Here is a 19,734-nt window from a genome sequence, read left to right as displayed (position 1 = left end):
GACCTAGGAGCGCCGCCCTATCGGCCAGGAAGACTCAATACATCGAGACCTAGGAGCGCCGCCCTATTGGCCAGGAGGACTCAAACACATGTGATATAGGAGTGCCGCCCTATCGGCCAGGTGGACTCAATATATTGAAACCTAGGGGCGCCGTCCTATAGGCCAGGAGGACTCAAACCCATCTGATCGAGGAGCGCCGCCGTATCAGCCAGGAGGATACAATATATCGAGACCTAGGTGCGCCGCCCTATCGGCCAGGATGACTCATTACATCGAGACCTGGGAGCGCTGCCCTATCGGCCAGGAGGACTCAATATATCGAGACCTAGGAGCACCGCCCTATCGGCCAGGAGGACTCATTACATCGAGACCTGGGAGCGCTGCCCTATCGGACAGGAGCACTCAATATATCGAGACCTAGGAGCACCGCTCTATCGGCCAGGAGGACTCATTACATCGAGACCTGGGAGCGCAGCCCTATCGGCCAGGAGGACTCAATATATCGAGACCTAGGAGCACCGCCCTATCGGCCAGGAGGACTCAATACATCGAGTCCTAGGAGCGACGCCCTATCGGCCAGGAGGACTCAATATATCGAGACCTAGGAGTGCCGCCCTATCGGCCAGGAGGACTCAAACCCAACTGATCGAGGTGCGCCACTCTATCTGCCAGGAGTACTCAATATATAGAGACCTAGGAGCGCCGCCCTATCAGACAGGAGGACTCAATATATCAAGGCCTAGCAGCGCCACCCTATCAGCCAGGAGGACGCAAACCCATCTGACCTAGGAGCGCCACCCTATTAGCCAGGAGGACTCAAACCCAACTGATCGAGATGCGCCGCCCTATCGGCCAGGAGGACTCAATACACCGAGACCAAGGAGCGCCGCCCTATCGGCCAGGAGGAAACAAACCCATCTGATCTAGGAGCGCCGCCCTATTGGCCAGGAGGACACAATACATCGAGACCTTGGAGCGCCGCCCTATCGGCCAGGTGGACTCAACACATCGAGACCTAGGAGCGCCGCCCTATCTGCCAGGAGGACTCAATACATCGAGACCTAGGAGCGCCGCCCTATCGGCCAGGAGGACTCAAACCCATCTGATCAAGGAGCGCCGCCCTATCGGGCAGGAGGATCAATACATCGAGACCTAGGAGCGCCGCCCTATCGGCCAGGAGGACTGAACACATCGAGACCTAGGAGCGCCACCCTATCGGCCAGGTCGACTCAATACATCGAGACCTAGTAGCGCCGCCCTTTCGGCCAGGAGGACTCAATATATCGAGACCTAGGAGCTCCGCCCTATCGGCCAGGCGTACTCAAACCCATCTGATCGAGGAGCGCCGCCTAATCTGCCAGGAAGACTCAATACATCGAGAACTAGGAGCGCCGCCATTTCGGCCAGGAGGACTGAATACATCGAGACCTAGGAGCGACACCCTATAGGCCAGGAGGACTCAAACACATCTGATCTAGGAGCGGCGCCCTATCGGCCAGGAGGACTAAATATATTGAGACCTAGGAGCGCCACCCTATTGGCCAGGAGGACTCAATACATCGAGACCTAGGAGCACCGCCGTATCGGCCAGGAGGACTCAATACATCGAGACCTAGGAGCGTTGCCCTATCGGCCAGGAGGACTCAATACATCGAAACCTAGGACTGCCGCACTATTGGCCAGGAGGACTGAATACATCGAGACCTAGGAGCGCCGCCCTATCGGCCAGGGGGACTCAAACCCATCTGATCTAGGAGCGCCGCACTATCGGCTAGGAGGACTCAATACATCGAGACCTAGGAGCGCCGCTCTATCGGCCAGGAGGACTCAATATATCGAGACCTAGGAGTGCTGCCCCATCGTCCAGGAGGACTCAAACCCAACTGATCGAGGTGCGCCGCCCTATCTGCCAGGAGGACTCAATACACCGAGACCTAGGAGCGCCGCCATATCGGCCAGGAGGACTCAATATATCGAGAACAAGGAGCGCCGCCCTATCGGCCAGGAGAACGCAAACCCATCTGATCTAGGAGCGCTGCCCTATCGGGCAGGAGGATCAATACATCGTGACCTAGGAGCGCCGCCCTATTGGCCAGGAGGACTGAACACATCGAGACCTAGGAGCGCCACCCTATCGGCCAGGTCGACTCAATACATCGAGACCTAGGAGCGCCGTCCTATTGGCCAGGAGTACTCAACACATCGCGACCTAGGAGTGCTGCCCTATCGTCCAAGTGGACACAATACATCGAGACCTAGGAGCGCCGCCTTATCGGCCAGGAGGACTCAACACATCGAGACATAGGAGCACCGCCCTATCGGCCAGGAGGACTCAATACATCGAGACCTAGGAGCGCCGCCCTTTCGGCCAGGAGGACTCAATATATCGAGACCTAGGAGCGCCACCCTATCGGCCAAGAGGACTCAATATATCGAGACATAGGAGCGCCGCCCTATCGGCCAGGAGGACTCAATATATTGAAACCTAGGAGCGCCATCCTATTGGCCAGGAGGACTCAAACCCATCTGATCTAGGAGCGCCGCCCTATCGGCCAGAAGGACTCAATATATTGAGACCTAGGAGCGCCGCCCTATCGGCCAGGAGGACTCAAACCCATCTGATCTAGGAGCGGCGCCCTATCGGCCAGGAGGACTCAATATATCGAGACCTAGGAGTGCCGCGCTATTGGCCAGGAGGACTCAATACATCGAGACCTAGGAGCGCTGCCGTATCGGCCAGGAGGACTCAATTTATCGAGACCTAGGAGCGCTGCCCTATCGGCCAGGAGGACTCAATACATCGAGACCTAGGAGCGCCGCCCTATCGGCCAGGAGGACTCAATACACCGAGACCTAGGACCGTCGCCCTATCGGCCAGGAGGACTCAATATATCGAGACCTAGCAGCGCGGCCCTATTGGCCAAGAGGACGCAAACCCATCTGACCTAGGAGCGCCACCTTATCGGCCAGGAGGACTCAAACCCAACTGATCGAGGTGCGCCGCCCTATCAGCCAGGAGGACTCAATACACCGAGATCTAGGAGTGCCGCTCTATCGGCCAGGTGGACTCAATATATCGAGACCAAGGAGCGCCGCCCTATCAGCCAAGAGGACACAAACCCATCTGATCTAGGATCGCCGCCCTATTGGCCAGGAGGACACAATACATCGTGACCGAGGAGTGCCGCCATATCGGCCAAGTGGACACAATACATCAAGACCTAGGAGCGCCGCCCTATCGGCCAGGAGGACTCAACACATCGAGACCTAGGAGCGCCGCCCTATCGGCCAGGAGGACTCAATACATCGAGACCTAGGATCGTCGCCCTATTGGCCAGGAGGACTCGAACCCATCTGATCTAGGAGCGCCGCCCTATCGGGCAGGAGGATCAATACATCGAGACCTAAGAGCGCCGCCCTATCGGCCAGGAGGACTGAACACATCGAGACCTAGGAGCGCCACCCTATCGGCCAGGTCGACTCAATACATCGAGACCTAGGAGCGCCGCCCTATTGGCCAGGAGTACTCAATACATCGAGACCTAGGAGCTCCGCCCTATCTGCCAGGAGGACTCAATACATCGAGAGTTAGGAGCGCCGCCCTATCGCCCAGGAGGACTCAATACATCGAGACCTAGGAGCGACGCCCTATAGGCCAGGAGGACTCAAACACATCTGATCTAGGAGCGCCGACCTTTAGGCAAGGAGGACTCAATACATCGAGACCTAGGAGCGCCGCCCTATCGGCCAGGAGGACTCGACACATCGAGACCTAGGAGCGCCGCCCTTTCGGCCAGGAGGACTCAATATATCGAGACCTAGGAGCGCCGCCCTATCGACCAGGAGGACTCAATACATCGAGACCTAGGAGCGCCGCCCTTTCGGCCAGGAGGACTCAATATATCGAGACCTAGGAGCGCCGCCCTATTGGCCAGGAGGACTCAATATATCGAGACCTAGGAGTGCCGCCCTATCGGCCAGGGGGACTCAAACCCATCTGATCTAGGAGCGCCGCTCTATCGGCCAGGAGGACTCAATACATCGAGACCTTGGAGCGCCGCCCTATGGGCCAGAAGGACTCAATACATCGAGACCTAGGAGCGCCGCCCTATCGGCCAGGAGGACTCAATACATCGAGACCTAGGAGCGCCACCCTATTGGCCAGGAGCACTCAAACACATCTGATCTAGGAGCGCCGCCCTATCGGCCAGGAGGACTCAATATATTGAAACCTAGGAGCGCCGTCCTATAGGCCAGGAGGACTCAAACCCATCTGATCGAGGAGCGCCGCCGTATCAGCCAGGACGCCTCAATACATCGAGACCTAGGAGTGCCGCCCTATTGGCCAGGCGGACTCAATATATCGAGACCCAGGAGCGCCGCCCTATCGGCCAGGACGACTGAATACATCGAGACCTAGGAGCGCCGCCCTATCGGCAAGGAGGACTCAAACCCATCTGATCTAGGATCGCCGCACTATCGGCCAGGAGGACTAAATACATCGATACCTAGGAGCGCCGCCCTATCGGCCAGGAGGATACAATATATCGAGACCTAGGTGCACCGCCCTATCAGAAAGGAGCACTCAATATATCGAGACCTAGGAGCACCGCTCTATCGGCCAGGAGGACTCAATACATCGAGACCTGGGAGTGCTGCCCTATCGGCCAGGAGGACTCAATATATCGAGACCTAGGAGCACCGCCCTATCGGCCAGGAGGACTCAATACATCGAGACCTAGGAGCGACGCCCTATAGGCCAGGAGGACTCAAACCCAACTGATCGAGGTGCGCCACTCTATCCGCCAGGAGTTCTCAATATATCGAGACCTAGGAGCGCCGCCCTATCAGCCAGTAGGACTCAAAACACCGAGACCTAGGATCGCCGCCCTATCGGCCAGGAGGACTTAATATATCGAGACCGAGTGGCGCCGCCCTATCGGCCAGGAGGACGCAAACCCATCTGACCTAGGAGTGCCACACTATCGGCAGGGAGGACTCAAACCCAACTGATCGAGGTGCGCCGACCTATCAGCCAGGAGGACTCAATACACCGAGACCTAGGAGCGCCACCCTATCGGCCAGGTGGACTCAATATATCTAGACCACGGAGCGCCGGCCTATCGGCCAGGAGGACTCCAACCCAACTGATCGAGGTGCGCCGCCCTATCAGCCAGAAGGACTCAATACACCGAGACTTAGGAGTGCCGCCCTATCGGCCAGGAGGACTCAAACCCATCTGATCTAGGAGCGCTGCCCTATCGGGCAGTAGGATCAATACATCGAGACCTAGGAGCGCCACCCTATCGGCCAGGTCGACTCAATACATCGAGACCTAGGAGCGCCGCAGTATCGGCCAGGAGGACTCAATACATCGAGACCTAGGAGCGCTGTCCTTTCGGCCAGGAGGACTCAATATATCGAGACCTAGGAGCGCCGCCCTATCGGCCAGGAGGACTCAAACCCATCTGATCGAGGAGCGCTGCCCTATCTGCCAGGAGTGCTCAATACATAGAGAGTTAGGAGCGCCGCCCTATCGCCCAGGAGGACTCAATACATCGAGACCTAGGAGCGACGCCCTATAGGCCAGGAGGACTCAAACCCATCTGATCTAGGAGCGCCGCCTTTTCGGCAAGGAGGACTCAATAAATCGAGACCTAGGAGCGCCGCCCTATCGGCCAGGAGGACTCAATACATCGAGACCTAGGAGCGCCGCCCTTTCGGCCAGGACGACTCAATATATCGAGACCTAGTAGCGCCGCCCTATCGACCAGGAGCACTCAATACATCGAGATCTAGGAGCGCCGCCCTATCGGCCAGGTGGACTCAATATATTGAAACCTAGGAGCACCGTCCTATAGACCAGGAGGACTCAAACCCATATGATCGAGGAGCGCCGCCGTATCAGCCAGGACGCCTCAATATATTGAGACCTAGGAGCGCCGCCCTATTGGCCAGGAGGACTCAATATATCGAGACCCAGGAGCGCCGCCCTATCGGCCAGGAGGACTGAATACATTGAGACCTAGGAGCGCCGCCCTATCGGCCTGGGGGACTCAAACCCATCTGATCCAGGAGCGCCGCATTATCGGCCAGGAGGACTCAATACATCGAGACCTTGGAGCGCCGCCCTATGGGCCAGAAGGACTCAATACATCGAGACCTAGGAGCGCCGCCCTATCGGCCAGGAGGACTCAATACACCGAGACTTAGGAGCGCCGCCCTATCGGCCAGGAGGACTCAAACCCATCTGATCTAGGAGCGCTGCCCTATCGGGCAGGAGGATCAATACATCGAGACCTAGGAGCGACGCCCTATTGGCCAGGAGGACTGAACACATCGAGACCTAGGAGCGCCACCCTTTCGGCCAGGTCGACTCAATACATCGAGACCTAGGAGCGCCGCAGTATCGGCCAGGAGGACTCAATACATCGAGACCTAGGAACGTCGCCCTTTCGGCCAGGAGGACTCAAACCCATCTGAGCGAGGAGCGCCGCCGTATCAGCCAGGAGGACTCAATACATCGAGACCTAGGAGTGCCGCCCTATTGGCCAGGAAGACTCAATATATCGAGACCCAGGAGCGCCGAACTATCGGCCAGGAGGACTGAATACATCGAGACCTAGGAGCGCCGCCCTTTCGGCCAGGAGGACTCAATATATCGAGACCTAGGAGCGCCGCCCTATTGGCCAGGAGGACTCAATATATCGAGACCCAGGAGCGCCGCCCTATCGGCCAGGAGGACTGAATACATTGAGACCAAGGAGCGCCGCCCTATCGGCCAGGGGGACTCAAACCCATCTGATCTAGGAGCGCCACTCTATCGGCCAGGAGGACTCAATACATCGAGACCTTGGAGCGCCGCCCTATGGGCCAGAAGGACTGAATACATCGAGACCTAGGAGCGCCGCCCTATCGGCCAGGAGGACTCAATACATCGAGACCTAGGAGCGCCACCCTATTGGCCAGGAGCACTCAAACACATCTGATCTAGGAGCGCCACCCTATCGGCCAGGAGGACTCAATATATTGAAACCTAGGAGCGCCGTCCTATAGGCCAGGAGGTCTCAAACCCATCTGATCGAGGAGCGCCGCCGTATCAGCCAGGACGCCTCAATACATCGAGACCTAGGAGTGCCGCCCTATTGGCCAGGCGGACTCAATATATCGAGACCCAGGAGCGCCGCCCTATCGGCCAGGACGACTGAATACATCGAGACCTAGGAGCGCCGCCCAATCGGCAAGGAGGACTCAAACCCATCTGATCTAGGATCGCCGCACTGTCGCCCAGGAGGACTAAATACATCGATACCTAGGAGCGCCGCCCTATCGGCCAGGAGGATACAATATATCGAGACCTAGGTGCAACGCCCTATCGGAAAGGAGCACTCAATATATCGAGACCTAGGAGCACCGCTCTATCGGCCAGGAGGACTCAATACATCAAGACCTGGGAGTGCTGCCCTATCGGCCAGGAGGACTCAATACATCGAGACCTAGGAGCACCGACCTATCGGCCAGGAGGATTCAATACATCGAGACCTAGGAGCGACACCCTATAGGCCAGGAGGACTCAAACCCAACTGATCGAGGTGCGCCACTCTATCTGCCAGGAGTTCTCAATATATAGAGACCTAGGAGCGCCGCCCTATCAGCCAGGAGGACTCAAAACACCGAGACCTAGGATCGCTGTCCTATCGGCCAGGAGGACTTAATATATCGAGACCGAGTGGCGCCGCCCTATCGGCCAGGAGGACGCAAACCCATCTGACCTAGGAGCGCCACCCTATCGGCCTGGGGGACTCAAACCCATCTGATCCAGGAGCGCCGCATTATCGGCCAGGAGGACGCAAACCCACCTGATCTAGGAGCGCCACCCTATTTGCCAGGAGGACACAATACATCGAGACCTAGGAGCGCCGCCCTATCGGCCAGGAGGATCAATACATCGAGACCTAGGAGCGACGCCCTATCGGCCAGGAGGACTGAACACATCGAGACCTAGGAGCGCCACCCTATCGGCCAGGTCGACTCAATACATCGAGACCTAGGAGCGCTGTCCTTTCGGCCAGGAGGACTCAATATATCGAGACCTAGGAGCGCCGCCCTATCGGCCAGGAGGACTCAAAGCCATCTGATCGAGGAGCGCCGCTCTATCTGCCAGGAGGACTCAATACATCGAGAGTTAGGAGCGCCGCCCTATCGCCCAAGAGGACTCAATACATCAAGACCTAGGAGCGCCGCCCTATTGGCCAGGAGGACTCAATACATCGAGACCTAGGAGCACCGCCCTATAGGCCAGGAGGACTCAAACCCATCTGATCGAGGAGCGCCGCCGTATCAGCCAGGACGACTCAATACATCGAGACCTAGGACCGCCGCCGTATCAGCCAGGAGGACTCAATATATCGAGACCTAGGAGCGCCGCCCTATTGGCCAGGAAGACTCAATATATCGAGACCCAGGAGCGCCGCCCTATCGGCCAGGAGGACTGAATACATCGAGACCTAGGAGCGCCGCCCTATCGGCAAGTAGGACTCAAACCCATCTGATCTAGGATCGCCGCACTATCGGCCAGGAGGACTCAATACATCGATACCTAGGAGCGCCGCCCTATCGGCCAGGAGGATACAATATATCGAGACCTAGGTGCGCCGCCCTATCGGCCAGGAACACTCAATATACCGAGACCTAGGAGCACCGCCCTATCGGCCAGGAGGACACAATACATCGAGACCTGGGAGCGCTGCCCTATAGGCCAGGAGGACTCAAACCCATCTGATCTAGGAGCGCCGCCCTTTCGGCAAGGAGGACTCAATAAATCGAGACCTAGGAGTGCTGCCCTATCGGCCAGGAGGACTCAATACATCGAGACCTAGGAGCGCCGCCCAATTGGCCAGGAGGACTCAATATATCGAGACCCAGGAGCGCCGCCCTTTTGGCCAGGGGGACTCAATATATCGAGACCTAGGAGCGCCGCCCAATTGGCCAGGAGGACTCAATATATCGAGACCCAGGAGCGCCGCCCTATCGGCAAGGAGGACTGAATACATCGAGACCTAGGAGCGCCGCCTTATCGGCCAGAAGGACTCAATACATCAAGACCTAGGAGCACCGCCCTATCGGCCAGGAGGACTCAATACATCGAGACCTAGGAGCACCGCCCTATAGGCCAGGAGGACTCAAACCCATCTGATCGAGGAGCGCCGCCGTATCAGCCAGGAGGACTCAATATATCGAGACCCAGGAGCGCCGCCCTATCGGCCAGGAGGACTGAATACATCGAGACCTAGGAGCGCCGCCCTATCGGCAAGTAGGACTCAAACCCATCTGATCTAGGATCGCCGCACTATCGGCCAGGTGGACTCAATACATCGATACCTAGGAGCGCCGCCCTATCGGCCAGGAACACTCAATATATCGAGACCTAGGAGCACCGCCCTATCGGCCAGGAGGACTCAATACATCGAGACCTAGGAGCACCGCCCTATCGGCCAGGAGGACTCAATACATCGAGACCTGGGAGCACCGCCCTATCAGCCAGGAGGACTCAATACATTGAGACCTAGGAGCGACGCCCTATAGGCCAGGAAGACTCAAACCCATCTGATCTAGGAGCGCCGCCATATCGGCCAGGAGGAGTCAATATATTGAAACCTAGGAGCGCCGTCCTATAGGCCAGGAGGACTTAAAACCAACTGATCTAGGAGCGCCGCCCTATCGGCCAGGAGGACTCAATACATCGAGACCTAGGAGCGCCGCCCTATCGGTCAGGAGGACTGAACACATCGAGAGCTAGGTGCGCCGCCCTATCGGCCAGAAGGACTCAATAAATCGAGACCTAGGAGCGACGCCCTTTCAGCCAGGAGGACTCAAACCCATCTGATCGAGGATCGCGTCCGATCGGCAAAGATGACTCAATACATCGAGACCTACGAGTGCCACCCTATCGACCAGGAGGACTCAATACATTGAGACCTAGGAGAGTCGCCCTATCGGCCAGGAGGACTCAATACATCGAAACCTAGTAGCGCCGCACTATCGGCCAGGAGGACTCAATATATCGAGACCTAGGAGCGCCGCCCTATCGGCCAGGAGGACTCAAACCCTTCTGATCGAGGAACGCCACCCTATCAGCCAGGAGGACTCAATACATCGAGACCTAGGAGCGCCGCCCTATCGGCCAGGAGGATACAATATATCGAGACCTAGGAGCGCCGCCCTTTCGGCCAGGAAAACTCAATACACCGAGACTTAGGAGCGCCGCCCTATCGGCCAGGAGGACTCAATATATCGAGACCAAGGAGCGCCGCCCTATCAGCCAGGAGGACGCAAACCCATCTGATCTAGGAGCGCCGCCCTATCGGCCAGGAGGACTCAATACATCGAGACCTAAGTGCACCGCCCTATCGGCCAGGAGGACTCAATACATCGAGACCTAAGTGCAGCGCCCTATCGGCCAGGTGGACACAATACATTGCGACCTAGGAGTGCCGCCCTATCGGCTAAGTGGACACAATACATCAAGACCTAGGAGCGCCGCCCTATCGGCCAGGAGGACTTAACACATCGAGACCTAGGAGCGCCGCCCAATCGGCCAGGAGGACTCAATACATCGAGACCTAGGAGCGACGCCCTATAGGCCAGGAGGACGCAAACCCATCTGATCTAGGAGCGCTGCCCTATCGGCCAGGAAGACTCAATACATTGAGACCTAAGTGCACCGCCCTATCATCCAGGAGGCACAATACATCGAGACCTAGGAGGGCCACCATATCGGCCAGGAGGACTCAACACATCGAGACCTTGGAGCACAGCCCTATCGGCCAGAAAGACTCAATACATCGAGACCTAGGTGCGCCGCCCTTTCGGCCAGGAGGACTGAAAGCCATCTGTTCGAGGATCGCCGCCCTATCGGCCAGGACGACTCAATACATCGAGACCTAGGAGTGCCACCCTATCGGCCAGGAGGACTCATTACATCGAGACCTAGTAGCGCCGCCCTTTCGGCCAGGAGGACTCAATATATCGAGACCTAGGAGCGCCGCCCTATCGGCAGGAGGACTCAAACCCTTCTGATCGAGCAGCGCCGCCCTATCAGCCAGGAGGACTCAATACATCGAGAGTTAGGAGCGCCGCCCTATCGGTCAGGAGGACTCAAACCCATCTGATCTAGGAGCGCTGCCCTATCGGGCAGAAGGATCAATACATCGAGACCTAGGATCGCCGCCCTATCGGCCAGGAGGACTGAACACATCGAGACCTAGGAGTGCCACGCTATCGGCCAGGTCGACTCAATACATCGAGACCTAGGAGCGCCGCAGTATCGGCCAGGAGGACTCAATACATCGAGACCTAGGAGCGCTGCCCTTTCGGCCAGGAGAACTCAATATATCGAGACCTAGGAGCGCCGCCCATTCGGCCAGGAGGACTCAATACATCGAGACCTAGGAGTGCCGCCCTATCGGCCAGGAGGACTCAATACATCGAGACCTAGGAGCGACACCCTATAGGCCAGGAGGACTCAAACCCAACTGATCGATGTGCGCCACTCTATCTGCCAGGAGTTCTCAATATATAGAGACCTAGGAGCGCCGCCCTATCAGCCAGGAGGACTCAAAACACCGAGACCTAGGATCGCTGTCCTATCGGCCAGGAGGACTTAATATATCGAGACCGAGTGGCGCCGCCCTATCGGCCAGGAGGACGCAAACCCATCTGACCTAGGAGCGCCACCCTATCGGCCTGGAGGACTCAAACCCAACTGACCAAGGAGCGCTGCGCTATCGGCCAGGAGGACGCAAACCCATCTGATCTAGGAGCGCCACCCTATTTGCCAGGAGGACACAATACATCGAGACCTAGGAGCGCCGCCCTATCGGCCAGGAGGACTCAATACATCGAGACTTAGGAGCGCCGCCCTATCGGCCAGGAGGACTCAAACCCATCTGATCTAGGAGCGCTGCCCTATCGGGCAGGAGGATCAATACATCGAGACCTAGGAGCGACGCCCTATCGGCCAGGAGGACTGAACACATCGAGACCTAGGAGCGCCACCCTATCGGCCAGGTCGACTCAATACATCGAGACCTAGGAGCGCTGCAGTATCGGCCAGGAGGACTCAATACATCGAGACCTAGGAGCGCTGTCCTTTCGGCCAGGAGGACTCAATATATCGAGACCTAGGAGCGCCGCCCTATCGGCCAGGAGGACTCAAAGCCATCTGATCGAGGAGCGCCGCCCTATCTGCCAGGAGGACTCAATACATCGAGAGTTAGGAGCGCCGCCCTATCGCCCAAGAGGACTCAATACATCAAGTCCTAGGAGCGCCGCCCTATTGGCCAGGAGGACTCAATACATCGAGACCTAGGAGCACCGCCCTATAGGCCAGGAGGACTCAAACCCATCTGATCGAGGAGCGCCGCCGTATCAGCCAGGACGACTCAATACATCGAGACCTAGGACCGCCGCCGTATCAGCCAGGAGGACTCAATATATCGAGACCTAGGAGCGCCGCCCTATTGGCCAGGAAGACTCAATATATCGAGACCCAGGAGCGCCGCCCTATCGGCCAGGAGGACTGAATACATCGAGACCTAGGAGCGCCGCCCTATCGGCAAGTAGGACTCAAACCCATCTGATCTAGGATCGCCGCACTATCGGCCAGGAGGACTCAATACATCGATACCTAGGAGCGCCGCCCTATCGGCCAGGAGGATACAATATATCGAGACCTAGGTGCGCCGCCCTATCGGCCAGGAACACTCAATATATCGAGACCTAGGAGCACCGCCCTATCGGCCAGGAGGACTCAATACATCGAGACCTGGGAGCGCTGCCCTATAGGCCAGGAGGACTCAAACCCATCTGATCTAGGAGCGCCGCCCTTTCGGCAAGGAGGACTCAATAAATCGAGACCTAGGAGCGCTGCCCTATCGGCCAGGAGGACTCAATACATCGAGACCTAGGAGCGCCGCCCAATTGGCCAGGAGGACTCAATATATCGAGACCCAGGAGCGCCGCCCTTTTGGCCAGGGGGACTCAATATATCGAGACCTAGGAGCGCCGCCCAATTGGCCAGGAGTACTCAATATATCGAGACCCAGGAGCGCCGCCCTATCGGCCAGGAGGACTGAATACATCGAGACCTAGGAGCGCCGCCTTATCGGCCAGAAGGACTCAATACATCAAGACCTAGGAGCACCGCCCTATCGGCCAGGAGGACTCAATACATCGAGACCTAGGAGCACCGCCCTATAGGCCAGGAGGACTCAAACCCATCTGATCGAGGAGCGCCGCCCAATCGGCCAGGAGGACTCAATACATCGAGACCTAGGACCGCCGCCGTATCAGCCAGGAGGACTCAATATATCGAGACCCAGGAGCGCCGCCCTATCGGCCAGGAGGACTCAATACATCGAGACCTAGGAGCGCCGCCCTATCGGCAAGTAGGACTCAAACCCATCTGATCTAGGATCGCCGCACTATCGGCCAGGTGGACTCAATACATCGATACCTAGGAGCGCCGCCCTATCGGCCAGGAGGATACAATATATCGAGACCTAGGTGCGCCGCCCTATCGGCCAGGAACACTCAATATATCGAGACCTAGGAGCACCGCCCTATCGGCCAGGAGGACTCAATACATCGAGACCTGGGAGCACCGCCCTCTCGGCCAGGAGGACTCAATACATCGAGACCTACGAGCGCCGCCCTTTCGGCCAGGAGGACTCAATATATCGAGACCTAGGATCGCCGCCCTATCGACCAGGAGGACTCAATACATCGGGACCTAGGAGCGCCGCCCTTTCAGCCAGGAGGACTCAATATATCGAGACCTAGGAGCGCCGCCCTATTGGCCAGGAGGACTCAATATATCGAGACCCAGGAGCGCCACCCTATCAGCCAGGAGGACTGAATACATTGAGACCTAGGAGCGCCGCCCTATCGGCCAGGGGGACTCAAACCCATCTGATCTAGGAGCGCCGCTCTGTCGGCCAGGAGGACTCAATACATCGAGACCTTGGTGCGCCGCCCTATCGGCCAGGAAGACTCAATACATCGAGACCTAGGAGCGCCGCCCTATTGGCCAGGAGGACTCAAACACATGTGATATAGGAGTGCCGCCCTATCGGCCAGGTGGACTCAATATATTGAAACCTAGGGGCGCCGTCCTATAGGCCAGGAGGACTCAAACCCATCTGATCGAGGAGCGCCGCCGTATCAGCCAGGAGGATACAATATATCGAGACCTAGGTGCGCCGCCCTATCGGCCAGGATGACTCATTACATCGAGACCTGGGAGCGCTGCCCTATCGGCCAGGAGGACTCAATATATCGAGACCTAGGAGCACCGCCCTATCGGCCAGGAGGACTCATTACATCGAGACCTGGGAGCACTGCCCTATCGGACAGGAGCACTCAATATATCGAGACCTAGGAGCACCGCTCTATCGGCCAGGAGGACTCATTACATCGAGACCTGGGAGCGCTGCCCTATCGGCCAGGAGGACTCAATATATCGAGACCTAGGAGCACCGCCCTATCGGCCAGGAGGACTCAATACACCGAGACCTAGGAGCGACGCCCTATCGGCCAGGAGGACTCAATACATCGAGTCCTAGGAGCGACGCCCTATCGGCCAGGAGGACTCAATATATCGAGACCTAGGAGTGCCGCCCTATCGGCCAGGAGGACTCAAACCCAACTGATCGAGGTGCGCCACTCTATCTGCCAGGAGTACTCAATATATAGAGACCTAGGAGCGCCGCCCTATCAGCCAGGAGGACTCAATACACCGAGACCTAGGACCGCCGCCCTATCAGACAGGAGGACTCAATATATCAAGGCCTAGCAGCGCCACCCTATCAGCCAGGAGGACGCAAACCCATCTGACCTAGGAGCGCCACCCTATTAGCCAGGAGGACTCAAACCCAACTGATCGAGATGCGCCGCCCTATCGGCCAGGAGGACTCAATACACCGAGACCAAGGAGCGCCGCCCTATCGGCCAGGAGGAAACAAACCCATCTGATCTAGGAGCGCCGCCCTATTGGCCAGGAGGACACAATACATCGAGACCTTGGAGCGCCGCCCTATCGGCCAGGTGGACTCAACACATCGAGACCTAGGAGCGCCGCCCTATCTGCCAGGAGGACTCAATACATCGAGACCTAGGAGCGCCGCCCTATCGGCCAGGAGGACTCAAACCCATCTGATCTAGGAGCGCTGTCCTATCGGGCAGGAGGATCAATACATCGAGACCTAGGAGCGCCGCCCTATCGGCCAGGAGGACTCAATACATCGAGAACTAGGAGCGCCGCCATTTCGGCCAGGAGGACTGAACACATCGAGACCTAGGAGCGCCACCCTATCGGCCAGGTCGACTCAATACATCGAGAACTAGGAGCGCCGCCATTTCGGCCAGGAGGACTGAATACATCGAGACCTAGGAGCGACACCCTATAGGCCAGGAGGACTCAAACACATCTGATCTAGGAGCGGCGCCCTATCGGCCAGGAGGACTAAATATATTGAGACCTAGGAGCGCCACCGTATTGGCCAGGAGGACTCAATACATCGAGACCTAAGAGCACCGCCGTATCGGCCAGGAGGACTCAATACATCGAGACCTAGGAGCGTTGCCCTATCGGCCAGGAGGACTCAATACATCGAAACCTAGGACTGCCGCACTATTGGCCAGGAGGACTGAATACATCGAGACCTAGGAGCGCCGCCCTATCGGCCAGGGGGACTCAAACCCATCTGATCTAGGAGCGCCGCACTATCGGCTAGGAGGACTCAATACATCAAGACCTAGGAGCGCCGCTCTATCGGCCAGGAGGACTCAATATATCGAGACCTAGGAGTGCTGCCCCATCGTCCAGGAGGACTCAAACCCAACTGATCGAGGTGCGCCGCCCTATCTGCCAGGAGGACTCAATACACCGAGACCTAGGAGCGCCGCCATATCGGCCAGGAGGACTCAATATATCGAGAACAAGGAGCGCCGCCCTATCGGCCAGGAGAACGCAAACCCATCTGATCTAGGAGCGCTGTCCTATCGGGCAGGAGATCAATACATCGTGACCTAGGTGCGCCGCCCTATTGGCCAGGAGGACTGAACACATCGAGACCTAGGAGCGCCACCCTATCGGCCAGGTCGACTCAATACATCGAGACCTAGGAGCGCCGTCCTATTGGCCAGGAGTACTCAACACATCGCGACCTAGGAGTGCTGCCCTATCGTCCAAGTGGACACAATACATCGAGACCTAGGAGCGCCGCCTTATCGGCCAGGAGGACTCAACACATCGAGACATAGGAGCACCGCCCTATCGGCCAGGAGGACTCAATACATCGAGACCTAGGAGCGCCACCCTATCGGCCAAGAGGACTCAATCTATCGAGACATAGGAGCGCCGCCCTATCGGCCAGGAGGACTCAATATATTGAAACCTAGGAGCGCCATCCTATTGGCCAGGAGGACTCAAACCCATCTGATCTAGGAGCGCCGCCCTATCGGCCAGAAGGACTCAATATATTGAGACCTAGGAGCGCCGCCCTATCGGCCAGGAGGACTCAAACCCATCTGATCTAGGAGCGGCGCCCTATCGGCCAGGAGGACTCAATATATCGAGACCTAGGAGCGCCGCGCTATTGGCCAGGAGGACTCAATACATCGAGACCTAGGAGCGCTGCCGTATCGGCCAGGAGGACTCAATTTATCGAGACCTAGGAGCGCTGCCCTATCGGCCAGGAGGACTCAATACATCGAGACCTAGGAGCGCCGCCCTATCGGCCAGGAGGACTCAATACACCGAGACCTAGGACCGTCGCCCTATCGGCCAGGAGGACTCAATATATCGAGACCTAGCAGCGCCGCCCTATTGGCCAAGAGGACGCAAACCCGTCTGACCTAGGAGCGCCACCTTATCGGCCAGGAGGACTCAAACCCAACTGATCGAGGTGCGCCGCCCTATCAGCCAGGAGGACTCAATACACCGAGACCTAGGAGTGCCGCTCTATCGGCCAGGTGGACTCAATATATCGAGACCAAGGAGCGCCGCCCTATCAGCCAAGAGGACGCAAACCCATCTGATCTAGGATCGCCGCCCTATTGGCCAGGAGGACACAATACATCGTGACCGAGGAGTGCCGCCATATCGGCCAAGTGGACACAATACATCGAGACCTAGGAGCGCCGCCCTATCGGCCAGGAGGACTCAACACATCGAGACCTAGGAGCGCCGCCCTATCGGCCAGGAGGACTCAATACATCGAGACCTAGGATCGTCGCCCTATCGGCCAGGAGGACTCGAACCCATCTGATCTAGGAGCGCCGCCCTATCGGGCAGGAGGATCAATACATCGAGACCTAGGAGCGCCGCCCTATTGGCCAGGAGTACTCAATACATCGAGACCTAGGAGCGCTGCCCTTTCGGCCAGGAGGACTCAATATGTCGAGACCTAGGAGCTCCGCCCTATCTGCCAGGAGGACTCAATACATCGAGAGTTAGGAGCGCCGCCCTATCGCCCAGGAGGACTCAATACATCGAGACCTAGGAGCGACGCCCTATAGGCCAGGAGGACTCAAACACATCTGATCTAGGAGCGCCGACCTTTAGGCAAGGAGGACTCAATACATCGAGACCTAGGAGCGCCGCCCTATCGGCCAGGAGGACTCGACACATCGAGACCTAGGAGCGCCGCCCTTTCGGCCAGGAGGACTCAATATATCGAGACCTAGGAGCGCCGCCCTATCGACCAGGAGGACTGAATACATCGAGACCTAGGAGCGCCGCCCTTTCGGCCAGGAGGACTCAATATATCGAGACCTAGGAGCGCCGCCCTATTGGCCAGGAGGACTCAATATATCGAGACCTAGGAGTGCCGCCCTATCGGCCAGGGGGACTCAAACCCATCTGATCTAGGAGCGCCGCTCTATCGGCCAGGAGGACTCAATACATCGAGACCTTGGAGCGCCGCCCTATGGGCCAGAAGGACTCAATACATCGAGACCTAGGAGCGCCGCCCTATCGGCCAGGAGGACTCAATACATCGAGACCTAGGAGCGCCACCCTATTGGCCAGGAGCACTCAAACACATCTGATCTAGGAGCGCCGCCCTATCGGCCAGGAGGACTCAAACCCATATCATCTAGTAGCGCCGCCCTATCGGCCAGGAGGACTCAATATATTGAAACCTAGGAGCGCCGTCCTATAGGCCAGGAGGACTCAAACCCATCTGATCGAGGAGCGCCGCCGTATCAGCCAGGACGCCTCAATACATCGAGACCTAGGAGTGCCGCCCTATTGGCCAGGCGGACTCAATATATCGAGACCCAGGAGCGCCGCCCTATCGGCCAGGACGACTGAATACATCGAGACCTAGGAGCGCCGCCCTATCGGCAAGGAGGACTCAAACCCATCTGATCTAGGATCGCCGCACTATCGGCCAGGAGGACTAAATACATCGATACCTAGGAGCGCCGCCCTATCGGCCAGGAGGATACAATATATCGAGACCTAGGTGCACCGCCCTATCAGAAAGGAGCACTCAATATATCGAGACCTAGGAGCACCGCTCTATCGGCCAGGAGGACTCAATACATCGAGACCTGGGAGTGCTGCCCTATCGGCCAGGAGGACTCAATATATCGAGACCTAGGAGCGACGCCCTATAGGCCAGGAGGACTCAAACCCAACTGATCGAGGTGCGCCACTCTATCCGCCAGGAGTTCTCAATATATAGAGACCTAGGAGCGCCGCCCTATCAGCCAGTAGGACTCAAAACACCGAGACCTAGGATCGCCGCCCTATCGGCCAGGAGGACTTAATATATCGAGACCGAGTGGCGCCGCCCTATCGGCCAGGAGGACGCAAACCCATCTGACCTAGGAGTGCCACACTATCGGCAGGGAGGACTCAAACCCAACTGATCGAGGTGCGCCGACCTATCAGCCAGGAGGACTCAATACACCGAGACCTAGGAGCGCCACCCTATCGGCCAGGTGGACTCAATATATCTAGACCACGGAGCGCCGGCCTATCGGCCAGGAGGACTCCAACCCAACTGATCGAGGTGCGCCGCCCTATCAGCCAGAAGGACTCAATACACCGAGACTTAGGAGTGCCGCCCTATCGGCCAGGAGGACTCAAACCCATCTGATCTAGGAGCGCTGCCCTATCGGGCAGGAGGATCAATACATCGAGACCTAGGAGCGCCACCCTATCGGCCAGGTCGACTCAATACATCGAGACCTAGGAGCGCCGCAGTATCGGCCAGGAGGACTCAATACATCGAGACCTAGGAGCGCTGTCCTTTCGGCCAGGAGGACTCAATATATCGAGACCTAGGAGCGCCGCCCTATCGGCCAGGAGGACTCAAACCCATCTGATCGAGGAGCGCCGCCCTATCTGCCAGGAGGACTCAATACATAGAGAGTTAGGAGCGCCGCCCTATCGCCCAGGAGGACTCAATACATCGAGACCTAGGAGCGACGCCCTATAGGCCAGGAGGACTCAAACCCATCTGATCTAGGAGCGCCGCCTTTTCGGCAAGGAGGACTCAATAAATCGAGACCTAGGAGCGCCGCCCTATCGGCCAGGAGGACTCAATACATCGAGACCTAGGAGCGCCGCCCTTTCGGCCAGGACGACTCAATATATCGAGACCTAGTAGCGCCGCCCTATCGACCAGGAGCACTCAATACATCGAGATCTAGGAGCGCCGC

The sequence above is a fragment of the Chiloscyllium plagiosum genome, unplaced genomic scaffold, assembly GCF_037043375.1.
Source record: "Chiloscyllium plagiosum isolate Xiang-an unplaced genomic scaffold, Cpla_swu_hap1 HiC_scaffold_53Y, whole genome shotgun sequence".
NCBI lineage: Eukaryota > Metazoa > Chordata > Chondrichthyes > Orectolobiformes > Hemiscylliidae > Chiloscyllium > Chiloscyllium plagiosum.
The sequence above is the reverse complement of the archived record's forward strand: the minus strand, read 5'-3'. Positions refer to the sequence as shown.